We start from the raw sequence: 18,096 nt of genomic DNA, 5'->3' as shown, positions 1-18,096 counted from the left end.
GGGCCAGGATTCAGGCCCGCAGCAGGCCCAATAGGCCCACAGGCAAGGAGTGACAGATTAGGCCCAAAAGCCTGCAGTTGAGAGGAGCTCGAGAGGGTGGGCGTAGCAGCACTTATGAAAGTGCAAGTGGCACTTATACTATATTTTGGTGTGATGACAATGTGGTTAGTTGAACTAATATCGGTTGCTAAAGTTTATCTCAGGATATTGGTTCTAAGTGCCCACGATGGAGATGTGCGACCCCCCCATTTCGAAAAGGGCAAAGGCGTGGTCTTTCGACGCTTCGAAGGTTTTAGTTTTGGTTTGCTTCGAGTCGTAGGAAAGACTGCACTATTAAGAGGGGTCTGTGTGGATGAAAGTCGTGTGGGAATGCCATTGCCAAACCTTACTCTCTTATCCTTCCCACTCCGACCACTTAAAGAACCTAGTGTGTGTGATGTGGTACTCAGAAAGCTTGCAACAGAAAGTTACTGGGTACCCCATGCGCACGGGGTCTTTTGACCCCCATGTGCACGGGGTACTGCATAAGTCTCTGAGTACCCCGTGCGCACGGGGTTTTTTGACCCCCGTGCACACGGGGTACCATGTAAACTCTCTGAGTACCCCGTGCGCATGGGGTCTTTTGACCCCCGTGCGCACGGGGTGGTGTGAAAGTCTCTGAGTACCCCGTGCGCACGGGGCTGACTTAGCCCGTGCGCACGGGGTCCAACGGGCAGAAATCCCCACCGGCCAAGAACACTATATATATGCCCTTCTTCCACCTCCAACCCCTAACCCTAATGTCTTGTTGAGCTCCACCATTGCTACACCCCATTTTGCTCAATACTCTCAATCCCTCCACCCAAACTTGTTGAAACTTTGGGGATTGGGAGAGCAAGACCCGATCTACAACTTAACCAAACCAAATCGCGTTCCCCTCAACATTTCTTCCCCATTGACTTGTTACTCTTGGAGCTTGGGCTCCTAGGCGGCTAGAGGTTCCTCCGGAAGCTTCCTTGCTTGTGGTGTGCTCTGGAGAAGTTTGTAAAGGTGTGGTGGTCGCCTTCAAGACCAACCCCGAGTGTTTCGAGGCTCATCCGTTGGGGGTGACTCAAAGGAGAATACGGTGAGCCTTTGGTGGCGTTCCTCAAGCTTTGGCTCCGGCACCGCTCCAAACGGAGAGTAGCTCTTCCCCAAGGAAGAGTGAACTTCTGGTTAAAATCCGCGTCCTCGTCTCACTTGTGGTTAATCCATTCCCGCACCTTACTTTGTTGTTGTATGCTTGTTGGCTTGCTACTTAGTTTGTTGCCTAGCATATTTATCTTGGAGCTTGCTTGTCATATAGGTTGCTTTCACCTAGTTGCATATCTAGTGAACTCTTTTATCCGCTAAGCCTTAAAAACGACAAGAAAGATTAAAATTTGTAGTCTCCTATTCACCCCCCCTCTAGTCGACCGTATCGATCCTTTCAATTGGTATCAGAGCCTCGTGCTCTAATATAAGGTTTTACAACCTTAGAGGATATGGTCGATCTAGGGAATGAGGGAGGTGGCGCACCCGTTGCGGGGGATGGTCAAAACCAACCCCCCGCCACGACCAAGGCACTTGGTGACCCTGTCATTGCTCCCGCCGCTCCTCCTAACCCGAGTGTCCCTTTGACCGCGGCCGATATTCTTTCAATGTTTGCGGACCTCAAAGCCTCTATGTTGAAAGAGGTTCGGTCATCGGTCAAGGAGGAAATTGATGCTCGCTTAAAGCCATTGACATCCGCATCAAACTCGTTTGATCCAAATGATGTTCATGATGCGGATGACTCGAGGGAACCTCTTGCTTCTCCGGCTCGTACTCAAGTTCCCAAGTACAATGCCGTGGAACCCTTTTACTCTCCTCAACCCTTGCAACATCCTCGCATTAATCCTGTTGGGCCTCCGCCCCCTTTGAAAGCTAATGTGTTTGCTAAGTGGAAGCTAGATATGGAGTCTCACATGCGCAGTGCTTCAACTCAATTGTGGTGGATTGTGGTCAATGGATTCAACCCCAGGGACCCAATGAATCTCACTCCAAGGGAAGCGGTTGATGACCAACTCAATGCAACTGCACACAACATGCTTCGCACCGCTGTGACTGAAGACTATAGTGACTCCATTGCTCTTCTCAAAACCGCAAAGGAAATTTGGGATTGCCTTGTGGAGGCTCTTGAAGGAGATGAAGAAATTCGAAGATCTCGGTTGGCTTTGCTCAAGCAAGAAGTCAATCTCTTTGTGAGGAATGAGGGTGAGTCCGCAGAAGAGGTTTACCAAAGGTTGAAGTCCCTTGTGCTCAACTTGAGAACCTTTGGGTGCACTTGGGCAAATGATGATTTTATCAAGGACAAGTTCATAGATGCTATGGTTCTCACGGAACATACCATGGTCATGATGGTTCATCAACGTCCGGACTATCACAAGTTGACCGCGGCTCAAGTTGTTTCCACTTTCTCTACCCATGCTCTTTTGGAAACCAAGTCCAAGAAAACATTTGCAATAGCTCAAGCAACCAAGAACTCCAATCTTGCTTTGAAGGCCAAGAAAGTGATAATCCAACCCTCAAGGGAGGAAGAAGTGAGTGAAGAGATATGTGTGGAGGACAATGACACCTCGTGCCCGGTAAATGATTTTGCAGAAGACTTGGCTCTCTTAGTCAAGAAGTAATCCGGGAGCATGGCAAACAAAGGAAAAAATCTTCAAGGAAGATCCTTTGGACGAAGGAAATGCTACAATTGTGATAGCCCAAGACACTTTGTTCATGATTGTCCGTATGAGAGACGTGAAGACAAGTCTGAGAAGCTTGTGCTTAAGAAGAAGAAGTTCACCAAGTTTGCAAAGAGGAAGGATGACAAGGCTCTTGTTCATGAAGAATACATGTCTGGAGATGAAGATGACGGTGATGATGATCAAGTGGGCACGGCCGCCTTTGCCATGCATGCCACTACCTCCTCCTCCACCACCGGCCTCTTCGACTCTCCAAATGAGGACAAGCCGTTCACTCATCGGTGCCTCATGGCCAAAGAGGTAAAAACTAAGTCCAAATCCAAGAAACCCGACAACTACACTCCCAATGTCTCATGTGAGATAGTGGAGGATGAGTGTGAGGAGGGGGTGGATAATGATGAGGAATCCTTAATGGCTTTCATGAAAACTCTTCATGGTGAAGCTCGTGCTCATTTTGGAGATCTCCTTAAGTCACTTGCCGAATGCGATGACTTTATTGAGAACGTTGAAAACCTCCTTATAGAGGAAAAAGAGAGAGTTGATCTCCTCGAGCACGAACTTAATGAAGAGAGTGTCATGAGAGCATCACTTGAGGAAGCCTTATCTGCTCATCAAGTTGACTTTGTTAAAACCAACGATGCTTGGCAACTTGCTCTTGAGAACAAAGATGCTCTTAATGTTAGAGTTGAAAAGCTTCTAGTTGACCATACAAGACTTGTTGAGGAGCATGAGTTCCTTGTGATTAGTTCCAAGGTTGTCAAAGGTGACCTCATTGCCCTCACCGAGTCTTATGCCCAACTAAAAGCTACAACCATTAAAGCTCTCACTTCCTTACCTCATATAGATTTAAATGATGATGCTTGTACGGCTAACTTTGTTCATGATTGCACCTCCCTTCAAGAGGAGAATAAGAAGTTGAAAGCCCAAATTGAGAAAGGGCTTGTATCATGCATCCAAGGGGAGAAAAACCTAAACGACCTCTTGAGCAACCAAAAGGAGTGTGTTGCCAAGGAGGGAGTTGGGTTTAATCCCGCATCTAAGAGTGGTAAGAAGAAGAAGAAGAAGAAGAACAACAACAACAACAACAACAACAACAACAACAAGAAGAAGATCGGTCCGACTCCTTCCCCTCCCCAAAAGGTAGTGTTTGTGCAAGAAGGGCACAAGGAGAAGGAGAAGGAAATGAAGGGTGTTGGGAATGGCAAGGTCATTAGGGACAAGGCCATTCCCAAGAATTTTGCCGGCAAGAACAATCCATCATATGTTCTCATGAGAGGAGATGATGGCTATACCTTTGCAAAAAAAATTGGAACTAACTATGATGATTATGCTTGGACTATTTGGGTTCCCAAGACCCTTGTTGCTAACTCACCAGGACCCATTGCAAAATGGGTACCTATAACCAAAGCTTGATTATTGTAGGACTATGTCTCCGGTGGAACTCAATGGGTGATCGACAGTGGATGCACCAATCATATGACCGGAGAAAGGGAGATGCTTGTGGAGTTCGTTGATTCACTCAAGGCCTCTTCGAACATGTCCTTTGGTGACAATAGCAAGGGAAAGGTATTGGGTTTGGGCAAGGTGGTAATCTCTAATGATTCGTCACTTTCAAATGTCATGCTTGTCCAATCCCTTCACTACAATTTACTTTCAACTATTCAATTGACTCATGCCGGATATGATTCACATTTTGGTGGATTCCATGTGACCGTCTTGAAGAGAAGCAATCTCAAAGTGGTCTTTGTTGGGCATGTTGAAGACAACCTTTACGTGGTTGATTTCTCAAAAGAGAAAACTCATCTTGCAACATGCCTAATGGCCAAGGCTGACGTGGGGTGGCTATGGCACCGTAGGCTAGCCCACGTGGGCATGAGAAATTTACAAGCTCTCTTAAAGGGGGAGCACATTCTTGGACTAACCAATGTGTCTTTTGCCAAAGATCGTCCTTGTAGTGCTTGCATTGCCGGAAAGCTTCATGAAAAAGCTCATAAAGTGAAGACTATCATCACCACCTTGAGGCCATCCATTTGGATCTATTTGGGCCTCCAACATATGATAGTCTGGGAGGGAGGAGGTATTGCCTTGTCATTGTTGATGACTTCACAAGATATACTTGGGTGTTCTTTCTCAAGACTAAAGATGAAACTCAAGAAACCTTCATCAACTTTGCCAAAGAAGCTCAACGTCAACATAATTGTGAGATCAAGGCAATCTGAAGTGACAATGGCACTGAGTTCAAAAACTATACAATGGATGAATTCTTGAGTGAAGGAGGGATAAAGCACCAATATGCCACACCATATACTCCCCAACAAAATGGTGTTGCGGAGAGGAAGAATCGGACTCTGATTGAGATGGCTAGGACCATGCTTGATGAGTACAAATCACCATACAAGCTTTGGGCGGAAGCCATCAACACCGCGTGCCATGCTTCAAACCGGCTTTACCTTCGCAAGCTCAAGAACAAGACCCCGTATGAGCTCCTAATCGGGAGAAAGCCTAACGTCAAATACTTTCGGGTATTCGGTTGTAAGTGTTTCATTTTAAACAAGAAATCCCGGTTAGCTAAATTTGAGTCTAGAACTTATGAGGGCATATTTGTTGGATATGCATCAAACTCTCATGCTTACCGAGTTCTCAATAAATCCACCGGGTGCATTGAGGAAACGGTAAATGTGGAGTTTGATGAAGATAATGGCTCCCGTGCAGAGCAAATTGTTCCTAGTGTTGTAGGTTATGAGGCTCCTTCACAAGCTATAAGGATAATGGGGATAGGCCACATTCTTCCACAAGAAACACCCCATGTCCAAGTAGAAGAAGAAGGAGTAAGAGCCCCTCTTGTGGAGTCTCCACAAGGGAAGTCATCACCGACACCACTTGTACAAGATGCTTCGGGAGATCATGAACCTATCCAAGAACAAGATCAAGTCCCTCATATTCCTGAGCAAGATCAAGAGCAAACTCTTCCAAATAATAAAGAACCAATCATTGAGGCTCAAGATCAAGCTCAAGGTCATGATCAAGATCAAGATCAACCCCAACCGCAAGTGTCTTCGTCTTCATCACTTCCTAATGAGCAAGAACTTGTGGTTGCAAAGAGAAGAGTGTCTCCAAGGCTAAAACAATCCCAAGGGCAAGCTTCTTCATCAAGTCCAAAACCAAGTGAAGAAGAGCTTGACCTCAAAGAGCAAAAAGTGGCCGCCAAGCTAAAGCATCTTCAACACCTCACCAAGAACATTTACGGAAGCATCAACAAGGGGGAAACTACTCGTAGATGTTTGGCAAACTTTTGTGAACATCACTCGTTTGTCTCTTGTGTTGAGCCCCTTAAGGTGGAAGATGCACTTGACGATCCGGATTGGATTGATGCCATGCATGAAGAACTCAACAACTTCACCCGCAACAAAGTGTGGACCCTTGTAGAAAGACCCAAGGACTTTCATAATGTCATTGGAACAAAGTGGATTTTCAAGAACAAATAAGATGAACATGGACAAGTAATAAGGAACAAGGCAAGGTTAGTGGCACAAGGTTTCACCCAAGTTGAAGGTTTGGACTTTGGTGAAACTTTTGCCCCCGTTGCCCGTCTCGAATCCATTCGCAACTTTCTTGCTTATGCCTCTCATCATGATTTCAAATTATATCAAATGGATGTTAAGAGTGCATTTCTTAATAGTCCTCTTAAGGAGTTGGTGTATGTCAAGCAACCTCCTAGTTTTGAAGACCCCGATCATCCCTCTCACGTTTATGAACTCCATAAGGCACTCTATGGACTCAAACAAGCACCTCGTGCTTGGTATGATCACCTTACGGCATTCCTAAGCGAGAAGGGGTTCCATATTGGGGTAATAGATTCCACTCTCTTTACAAAGAGGGTAAAAGGAGAGTTGTTTGTCTGCCAAATATATGTTGATGATATTATCTTTGGGTCCACTAACCATGCTATTAACGTTGAGTTTGAGAATCTTATGACTAAGGAATTTGTGATGAGCATGATGGGAGAGTTGAAGTTCTTTCTCGGTTTTCAAGTGAAGCAATTGAGAGGAGGAACCTTCATCAATCAATCTCGTTATATCCAAGACATGCTCAAGAGATTCAAAATGCAAGATGTCAAGCCAATGAAGACACCCATGCCCACAAATGGTCAACTTCATCTTGATCCAAATGGTAAAGAAGTGGATCAAAAGGTATATTGCTCTATAATCGGTTCCTTGCTTTACCTTTGTGCATCTAGGCCAGATATTATGTTGAGTGTGTGTATGTGTGCAAGATTTCAATCCGCTCCTAAGGAGAGCCACTATTCGGCAGTGAAAAGGATCCTTCGATATTTGGTTCATACCCCAAACTTGGGCCTTTGGTATCCCAAGGGATCATCATTTGAGTTAATGGGTTACTTGGATTCGGATTGGGCCGGAGACAAGGTTGATCGCAAGTCCATTTCCAGTTCGTGTCAATTCTTAGGGAGGTCGTTGGTAAGTTGGTCTTCAAAGAAGCAAAATTGTATATCTCTCTCCACCGCCGAAGCCGAGTACATTGCCGCCGGAAGTTGTTGTGCTCAATTATTATGGATGAGGCAAACTTTGATGGATTATGGTGTCAAATGTGACAAAGTGCCTCTTTGGTGTGACAATGAAAGTGCCATCAAGATCGCCAAGAATCCGGTTCAACATAGCAAGACCAAGCATATTGAGATTCGCCATCATTTCATTAGAGATCATGTGGCCAAGGGAAACATTGAGTTGCTCCATGTCAACACCGAGAATCAACTAGCAGACATCTTCACCAAGCCTCTTGAACAAGCAAGATTCCGCGAGTTAAGGCATGAGCTAAATATCGTGGATATTAGTAACTTGGGATGAAATCCTTGCTCATACACACATACTCATGTATTATCTTGCTTAGATGTAGGCACATGTCTAGGGGAAGCTAGCTCAACTCATGAGCTATCTTATCCTAGAAGTGCATAAATCAAACGCAATCTTTCACATTAGCCACTTTAGGTGGTACTTGTGCTTCAAAGATGAGTATTGGTCTTGGGCCCAAGGTTCATATCTTCGCGGTGCCATACCAAATAAACTCAAACATGGTGGCCTCGGCCACCGCCCTCTCTTGAGGGTTGTGTCCGTGTTTGTTTCCTATGTGTGGTGTGTTGTTTTTGTGTCTTTTTCTCTCTTTTTCTTGGTGGGTGTTTCTCGCTTCTCGTTTGGTACAAGTGCTCCACATATACCCTTCTCGTAGTAATAGGACATTCCTCGCGGCGTATTCAGAAATATAGACCGAGTGTTTTGTGAAGAAGGGGTAAGAGTCTACACTCAGCCCTGTATTCAAAAAATCACTCATGTCAAAGTTCCTGAATACCCCGTGCCCATAGGTTGTGTACCGTGTGCACGGGGCCCCCATGCCCACGGTCTCTGTACCATGCGCACGGGACCCCCGTGCGCACGGGGCTCACTTAGCCCGTGCGCACGGGGTCTGCGGTTTCTGGCCCTGAAGAGGTGGGGCGTGGGGGGCTCGTGTTCATTCCCACCCATTCGCCCTCTCCACTCCCCTGGAAACCTCCAGCGCCGCCGCCGTCGCCTCCGCTCGCCGGAGCTCCTCCGGGCTTCGCCGGGCTTCTTCCTCCGTGGATCTGCATCAAGATGGGGTCCTCCTCCGGTTGGTCCTGTCCCCTTGCTCTCTCTCCATGAGTTCCTATCTAGTTTTCTAGCCTTAGGGTTTCCTTGCTTCCTAGATTTGTTTGGCCTCAACTAATTTGTAGATAGATGTCTAGTGCATAGATCCTATGGTCCCTCTGCTACACCCACTCCCGAAGTTTGTTTTGGAAGTGGCTGCCGCTGGGAGACCCCCGTGTCCACGAGGTGTTTGACCCCCGTGCGCACGGGGCCCCGTGTCCACGGTCATGTACCGTGCGCACGGGCTATCCAGGACCTATCTGCTTGTCGTCTGTCTATCTCTTTGCCATCCTTCATGCACTTGTACTCATTTGTGTTTCATGCTTTGTGTTGTTGGGTGTTTGCGTGTGTTTCAGACTCCGCTGACAAGAGGGCTGAGCTTCATCGCAAGCGCGCAAAAGGAGGATCAAAGGACTTCACCATTGCTCGTCGTCAGCCATCTGAAGGCATGGGTCAGGAGTCTGGGTCTGGTCAGGGCCGTGTTCGCCGTGCAGCCTCAAAGCGGCCAGTTGTTGAGGCCTCCGATGATTCTGAGGAAGAATATGACTCGCAAGATGATGCTTACTATGACAACCCCAATGTTGATGATGAGATAGAAGAAGAGGATGATCGTGTTGAGGAGAGGAAAAGGTGTCTAGTCCCGAGCAAGCCATTCCGGGCAGGTGTGACCTCCGGAATATGCCTCTTGCCAAGTGGACCAAGCCAGAGCTCTGGGCTGAGAGACAGAGCCATCCTTATGCAGCTGCCACTGGTATGGGAGTGGATCCCCGCTTCAAGAACGAGTTTCAGCAAAGGGTCTATCATGAGCTTCTTATGACCAAGTCAAAGAAGTTTGCTCCTCACAAGCAAGTCAACACTGAGAGTTTGCGCGACGATGATCATCTGTATCCCGGTGTGTACTCCGCTCTTGGCAGATTGGGTCTTATTCTGTTTGTCACCTTCAACCATCCCTATAATGAAGATCTAGTGATGCAGTTCTTTGCCACTCTGTATTTCTCCAATGACTCTGCTCGCACCCTCACTTGGATGTCCGGAACGCATCGGTGCTCAGCTCCTATGGCAAAGTTCTCTCAGATCATTCCCTACCCATTTATGGATGCAGAGGCTGTTTCTGATGAGTTTGGCATTGTTAGGGAAAGTGGGCAGCGCACTAAGGATGAGATTGTCTTTGCTTACAAACAAGAGAAGTCGTTTGTCACTGGGTCAATCAAAGATCTCTTGCCCCTCTATGACACCATGCGCCATATCCTGAGGTATACCCTCACTCCAAAGGCCGGGGATTCCCATAACATTCGGAGCTCCATGCTAGATGTCTTTGTGTATCTTCATCAGAAGAAGAAAGTGGATGTTCTGGGTTTCATGTACTATGAGCTTCATCAGTGTGTGCAAGAGAACAAGTCTTTGATCTATGCTCCATTCATATAGGCTTTGATTGAGACCGTTTGTCCTGCCAAGTACATTTCCTCTTTCAAGACCTTTATTCCCAAGCGCAACTCCAACTGGACCCCAGCTGCTCCTGCTCCTTATGTGCCTATCAAGAAGGGGTGTAACCCTAGGCCTGAGGATCGTGCTACTTACACCCCGGGCATGTCCTCTACTGCACGGATCCCTCGTGGTAAGGCCAAGTCTGTTGGTTCTGAGGCCGTCTTTGCCAGGGGAGAGAGGAAGTCTCTGTTGAAGACCTTGAGCAACATGATCAAGATGTGCCAGTCGATTCAGCGCCGTCAGATCAAGGAAATCAACAAGGAGAAGCTTGTTCGCCGTGAGCAGAAGGCAGCAAGGGCTGCAGCTGGTGAGGAGGTCGGTCCAGGTTCAGAGGACAACGACAGTGAGGCCACTGCTCGATCTTTTCCGATGGCCGGGTGGCGTTTTGATGATGATGATGATGCCTCGAGTGCTCCTCTTGTCTAGTGGGTCTGGGTGACGCCATTTGTCTCCTTTTTGTTGTCTTGGTGACAAAGGGGGAGAAGTGGTGTGTTCGTGGGTGTGTTGTGTGTGTGTTGAGATCTCAAGCCTCGTGTTTCTCGCTGTTGGTTGGTTTTAGTTGGCTTGAGATACTCTTATTTACTTTCCGTTTGTGTGGTTGTGTGAGCCTCTCAGTTATGGTTGTGAGACTCTAGCTTTATCATTGAACCTATTGCAAGTATCTCTTTATGCTTATCTTGGGTCTCACATTATTTGCTCACCACACTTTGTCATGAGATCTAGGCACCGTTATAGGTTCATTATGGTTAATCTCATGACTTGACAATAGTGATCTTGGTAGAGCCTCCTATGTATGTACTAGAAGCATTCTTGTTTTCGGGCACACATATAGGGGGAGCTATCATGATCATTATTTGTCCCATGGCTTTTTATCTGTTTATCCTCTATGCCATGCTCTAACCACGTTGTCATCAATGCACCAAAAAGGGGGAGATTGAAAGTGCAAGTGGCACTTATACTATATTTTGGTGTGATGACAATGTGGTTAGTTGAACTAATATCGGTTGCTAAAGTTTATCTCAGGATATTGGTTCTAAGTGCCCACGATGGAGATGTGCGACCCCCCCCCCCCCATTTCGAAAAGGGCAAAGGCGTGGTCTTTCGATGCTTCGAAGGTTTTAGTTTTGGTTTGCTTCGAGTCGTAGGAAAGACCGCACTATTAAGAGGGGTCTGTGTGGATGAAAGTTGTGTGGGAATGCCATTGCCAAACCTTACTCTCTTATCCTTCCCACTCCGACCACTTAAAGAGCCTAGTGTGTGTGCTGTGGTACTCAGAAAGCTTGCAACAAAAAGTTACTGGGTACCCCGTGCGCACGGGGTCTTTTGACCCCCGTGCGCACGGGGTACTGCGTAACTCTCTGAGTACCCCATGCGCACGGGGTCTCAAAAGACCCCGTGCGCACGGGGTGGTGTGAAAGTCTCTGAGTACCCCGTGCACACGGGGCTGACTTAGCCCGTGCGCACGGGGTCCAACGGGCAGAAATCCCCACCGGCCAAGAACACTATATATATGCCCTTCTTCCACCTCCAACCCCTAACCCTAATGTCTTGTTGAGCTCCACCATTGCTACACCCCATTTTGCTCAATACTCTCAATCCCTCCACCCAAACTTGTTGAAACTTTGGGGATTGGGAGAGCAAGACCCGATCTACAACTTAACCAAACCAAATCGCGTTCCCCGCAACATTTCTTCCCCATTGACTTGTTACTCTTGGAGCTTGGGCTCCTAGGCGGCTAGAGGTTCCTCCGGAAGCTTCCTTGCTTGTGGTGTGCTCCGGAGAAGTTTGTAAAGGTGTGGTGGTCGCCTTCAAGACCAACCCCGAGTGTTTCGAGGCTCATCCGTTAGGGGTGACTCGAAGGAGAATACGGTGAGCCTTTGGTGGCGTTCCGCAAGCTTTGGCTCCGGCACCGCTCCAAACGGAGAGTAGCTCTTCCCCAAGGAAGAGTGAACTTCGGGTTAAAATCCGCGTCCTCGTCTCACTTGTGGTTAATCCATTCCCGCACCTTACTTTGTTGTTGTATGCTTGTTGGCTTGCTACTTAGTTTGTTGCCTAGCATATTTATCTTGGAGCTTGCTTGTCATATAGTTTGCTTTCACCTAGTTGCATATCTAGTGAACTCTTTTATCCGCTAAGCCTTAAAAACGACAAGAAAGATTAAAATTTGTAGTCTCCTATTCACCCCCCCCCCCCCCCCCCTCTAGTCGACCGTATCGATCCTTTCAACTTATAAACCACTCTCGAGCTCTCTCAACTAGCGAGGTGGGACTAAACATCCCACTGCACCGTGCCAGCGCAAGGCTTTTGGTCCCGGTTGGTAGCACCAACCGGGATGAAAGGGGTGCATTGGTACTGGTTCGTGGCACCAACCGGGACCAATGCCCCCCTTTAGTCTGGTTGGTGCCACCAATCGGGACCAAAGGTCTCTGTTCCCCGCCCTTCGGGCTGCTAAAAACTAACCTTTGGTCCCGGTTTGTGGCACCAACCGGGACTAAAGGGGTGCATTGGTCCCGGTTGGTGCCCCGAACCGAGACCAATGCTTCGTCTATATAAGCAGCACTTGTGAAAATTTCATTCAGTCCGTCTTCGATCCCTCTGACGATGACGCCAGGCTGCCCTGCCGTCGCCGTCGTCGCCCCTGACTCCGACACCGTCGCCGCGTGCCCCTGCCTCCGACGCCGTCGCCGCGCCCCTGCCCCGAGCCCTCGTCGTCGCGCGCGCCCTGCCCCCGACGCCCCTGCCCCGCGCCGTCACCGCCCCCGCCCCGTCATCGCCCCGGTCCGCGCTGCCCCGCGCTATGATCTGGCCGGCCCCCTTCCTCCTTGTCCGATCCTCCTTCCTTAGCTAGCTTGCTTTGTTCATATACATTTTTTCATTAGATTTTGTTAGATTATGTTGATGATAGATATGATGGTGTTGATGATAGATGATGTATGCTTTTTTTTGTTCATATGATGATTTTTTTCATATATGTATTAATTTTTTTATTTAGGTTGTTAGTAGATATTGATTTTAGCTTAGTGCATTTTAGGTTAGTTGATTTAGTGCATTCTAGGTTAGTTGTACTGTTAGTGCATTTTAGGTTAGTGGAGAGGAAAAAGGGAAATAAGGAAAAAGAAGAAAAGGGGAAGAAAGAAGAAGGAAGAAGGAAGAAGAAGAAAAAGGAGAGGAAAAAGGAAAATAAGAATAAGAAGAGGAAGAAGGAGAAGAAAAGGAGAAGAAGAGGAGAAAAAATAAGAAGAGGAAGAAGAAGAAAAAAAAAGAGGAGAAGAAGAAGGAATAGAGGACAAGAAGAAAAATATATTATCCTTCTTCTTATATATTATTCTATTTTTTTTCTTCTTCTCCTCTATTCCTTCTTCTTCTCCTCTTTTTTTTCTTCTTCTTCCTCTTCTTATTTTTTATCGGGAACGAGGGTGTCGAGGATCGCCGAGCGTTCGAGGGTCGAGAAAGGGTAGAGGGTCGAGGGTCACCGAGGGGTCGAGGTTCGAGGATCGCCGAGGGGTCGAGGGTCGAGGGTCGGGAACTAGGGTAGAGGGTCGAGGTTTGCCGAGGGGTCGAGGGTCGAGGGTCGAGTTCGAGGATCGCCAAGGGGTCGAGAGGGGGACGTCGATCAACCCCCTCTCGCTCGACCAACTCTCGAGGACACCCAAACCCTAGAAAAAAAAGGTTGTCGATCTCCTACCCCCTCCCGCCCCTACCCGACAAACTCTCTCGAGATTTATAAGAGATTTATCAAGAATGCCCCCATTATGGATGTGCATAATTAAGTTGATCCATATTTTCCTGATCTCATCTACGCTTCTATATGTGCACGTTCTCTTGTGTCAAAGTATTGAAGAAATCCATGGTTTCATAATTAGCCGGAAGTAACAGGCGCATGATGGTATGAAGCTATCCAAAGTTATTTTGGAAAGGAGTCCTGATAGGATAATTCTCTTTTTGGTACGAAGTTCAGCAAAGGCCTTCCAAATAGCGATATCCGAAAGGCTCTTGCTGAACTTCGTACCAAAAAGTGAATTATCCTATCAGGACTCCGTTCCAAAATAACTTTGGAGAGCTTCATACCATCATGCGCCTGTTACTTCCGGCTAATGATGAAGCCATGGTTTTCTTGAATCCTTTGACACTAGACAACGTGACATATAGAAGGGTAGATGAGATCGGGAAAAATAGGGACCATTTTCTGCACATCCAGAATGGCGCCATTTTATTAAATCCCTTGTTTGACATTCCTGAGAGAGGCGGTCCGGACGTCGGACATTATATGAGAGAGGCGGTCCGGGCCAAACCCTAGAAGCGTTGCCGAGGCCACCCCAAACCCTAGAAGCGTCGAGGCCACCCAAATTTACCAAGTTAAAAGAGCGTTGTCAAGGCCACCCCAAACCCTAGAAGCGTTGTCGAGGCCAACCCAAAGCCTAGAAGCGTTGTCGAGGCCACCCCAAACCGTAGAAGCGTCGAGGCCACTAATTAATATTCCTTGTTGTGATTAGCTAGCTAGGTCTATGTTTGCCACTAATATATCCATCTCTCATGTTTGTATATTAATTACCATGTTGTAATATTTGCAGAAACTATGGAGCAAAGAGACTTGGAAACAGAACAGTTGTTGGGGGACATAATCCTCGGCGGAGGTGATGTCTTGTTGTATCGCAACGACACCGATGGTCTGGAAGGAGAGGGTGAAGGCTCCGTTGATCGAAGAATGGAGGAGGAAGGACATGATCATGATGGCTCCGGTGACCGAATGCCGGTGGAAGAAGGAGACCGTGATGACGGCTCCGGTGACCGAACGGAGGAGGGAGCTGTTGCAAAGTCTGGCGAGGTATATATATTAATTAAGCTTGTGCTGACTAGCTAATTGATGCATTAATTGTTTTGGTATGTACATATATTAACTCTTCTTTCTTCTTTTATAGCCCTCCGGATCGAGCCAAACTTCGGTAACGAGACGAGCCCGAAGAAAAGGTTGCGCCCGGATGAAAGGTTCATGATCACGGCAATCTCGGACAATGGCTAACCGATTGAACCCAGGCGGACCAAGGAAGCATTTTATGCTCAATGCGGGGCTATTGTTAGGGACATGATCCCGATCAGCATCCAGCTATGGAATAAGCCTAAGAACAAAGACCCTCAAGTTCCTTATGTCCAGGATAGACAGAAAGAAGATATTTGGACCTCGCTGAAGGCGAATTTCACCCTACCGCCAGAGGAGGATCCGGATAAGCCAGTTATAGAGCCATTGGTCAAGGCGTGTGCTCTTAAGAAGATGGCAGATCTATTCAGGAGGTGGAAGAATGAGTTGAAATCAACGTTTGTCGACAAAGGGAAGACTCCAGAATTCACCGGCCGATTTGAGAAGATAAGAAATCACTGGCCCGCATTTGTGTCCTGCAAGACATCGGACAAGAGTAAGAAGATCTCAGAGACGAATAAGATAAATGCTGCAAAGAAGAAGTTTCACCATCGCACGGGGTCAGGTGGCTAACTCAAATCCCGGCCGCTATGGGACAAAGCTGAGAATGACCTTCTTGCTAAAGTGGTCGAACCAGAGACATTGAACTGGCCAAACCGTTCAAGGACTTGGTTCTTCGGGGCTGGGGGAACCTTGGACCCTGAAACAGGGAAGTGCATTTGGACGGACGAGCAACTTGCAATACCCGTCAAGAAGCTTTAGAAGTGTATCGCCGCAGCGCAGCAAGGGACGTTAATTCCCGACAGAGAGAATGACAAGCTGACCGAGGCCCTCGGGAATCCTGAGCACCCTGGACGAACACGAGGCACGCCAGGCTCCATTGCATGGAAGGTTAGGTTTCCCAACGCAGGCGGTTACAAAACCCGGGAGAGGATGAGGAAACTGGAGATCAATGAAATGCAGAAGCTGAATGCAAGAGTACAAAAGCTAGAGGAACAAGTTGAGAGCCAGCGAGCTGCCGGAGCTACCCTAGAAGCTACCCCGTCATCTCAGCGGAGAAGCAGCGTGGCTTCCACCGAGCTCGTTCAGCAGCCTGACTTCACGGCTCCTAGCTACCCCGTGGATGCTATCATGGAGGCTCAACATTGCCAGCTTATGACGCAATGGCAGAACCTCAAAGTCAAGGCAGCTGTCGGCTCTGTTGCACCTCCTCAACCTGACGGAACTTTTCACTGTCGTACAATTCCACATGGCTATGCTGTTGTGATGGTGGATGAAGTAACGGAGGGATTTGAGGAGCTCGAGCTTGACCACCCTACAGGTGAAGGGGAGACTTAGTTGGGTCTTGCTCTGAAGACTCCATGTCTATGGCGGAAGGAGCATATCAAGTTTCCGAACTGGACGCCTCCGCCTCCTCCTCCTCCTCCTCCTCCGGTGAGTGATCAGGGCACTCCGCCTCCTTCTCCAGCTGCTCCGGCGCGTGAGGCCGGCACTCCGCCTCCTCCTTCGCCTCCTCCGGCGCGTCCGAGCAGTCCGCCTCCTCCTCCACCTCGTCAGCAACGGCGGAAGACAGACGCCGCCGCTCTGGCTGCTCCGGTGCGTCGGAGCACTCCGCCTCCTTCTCCGCCTCGTAAGCAACGACGGAAGAGAGACGCCGCCGCTCTGGCGGCTAGCAGTACAGCCAGAGGCGAGAGGCAATACAGATACGGTCCATCTCTCAAGCCTCTGGAAAAGTTACCATATGAGAGGACCGAGAAGGAAAACGAGGACATCTGTCATGCCCAAGTGAGGGACCATTTTGCAAAGAAACCTCCACCTCCGAAGGAGATGATAGATCCGGTAAAATTGAAGCGCACTATCGATGCCCTGAAGCGACCACCACCGCCTCCGCCGGATTCCAACTATTTCCGCGCTCTTCAAAGTACATATCAAGATGCACGGCGGTCGGGAACTACTTCCAGTGATAAAGGGTTAGCAGAACGAAGAAGTGGGAAAAAATTCCCCAGCTCGGCGAACAGGCGAACCAATCGTGCCCCCCGCTCAAGGTGTCTAGCGATATCGTCGCTAATCTGCCGGGGATGATGCCCGGTACCAATTCTGCTGATTACCTGAGCGATGATATGGTGTTTGAAACAATGGAGGTGGACGAATTCAGATACCAGTATGAGAAGCCTCTCGTCAAACCTGATCATCCTCCTCTAACAACGATGATGCGAAGATTCCATTCAATGGTACCTGAAAACCTGCAGCGAGTCTGGGAAGGATGTTTTGACGATGAGAATTAAAGAGGAGCATGACCTCGTTGGAACTGGTCTGTTTTCTGTTGCATTTGAAGAGTTATTCCAGTTATACAATCAAAAGGCCCTCGACAAAACAATCTTGACTTGCTACTGTCTGTAAGTACTACTTCTGTAATTAAGTCTCTATATATAGCTCAGCTCTTTCATTGCATGTATATATAACTATCCTCATTATATTATGCCGATTGAAGATCGTTGAATGCAGAAAAGCACAAATCTGGGACATTGGCTTCATTAACCCAAATGTCATACATGAATGGACGGTTAAAAAGAATATCACAGAAACCGAGGACAACGTGCTACAATCGTTGCTCAAAAATCAAAACAAAGATAAAATACTCTTTCCTTACAACTTCAAGTGAGTGTTACTGTCTTGTGCATATTTGGTTTCCCTTATTACTCGAGGTTATGGTAATGTAATTGCTTAGTTATGCATGCGTGCGCAGCTTTCACTTTATTCTGCTAGAGATTAAGCTTGAGCAGGGAGTAGTAACTGTCTTAGACTCGAGACGAAAAGATCCCCAGGAGTATGCGGACATGACTGAAATGCTTCAGAAGTAAGTTCAATCGATCATTACCGTACCATATCGGCAACTTTGTTCATTTCCTGATATCAAGTAATTATTATTTTTGTCTGGCAGGGTTTGGAAAGAGTTCACCGCAATAGCTCCGGGACTACCGAGGGAGCTGTGATTTACACACCCGAAAGTAAGTACTACTAGCTAGTTCCGTGCATCTCCCATTGATTTTAGCTAGTTTCATCAATACCATCTATCATGCTTGATTATCAGTTTGATTGAACTCTATTTCTCGTAAAGTACTTGTGGCAGGAAGGCGGGAATGATTTTTGTGGATACTACGTTTGCGAGTTCATCCGCCACTCGACCTGTGAGCAAGGGCTACACTGAAAAACAATATCAAGTGCGTAAGCAATAATATTCACAATTTTATTTTATTACCATCATTTTGTGTTGAGTTTCATTCATATATAT

Source organism: Aegilops tauschii, chromosome 5 (genome assembly GCF_002575655.3).
Source record: "Aegilops tauschii subsp. strangulata cultivar AL8/78 chromosome 5, Aet v6.0, whole genome shotgun sequence".
In the NCBI taxonomy this organism is placed as follows: domain Eukaryota; kingdom Viridiplantae; phylum Streptophyta; class Magnoliopsida; order Poales; family Poaceae; genus Aegilops; species Aegilops tauschii.
The sequence above is the reverse complement of the archived record's forward strand: the minus strand, read 5'-3'. Positions refer to the sequence as shown.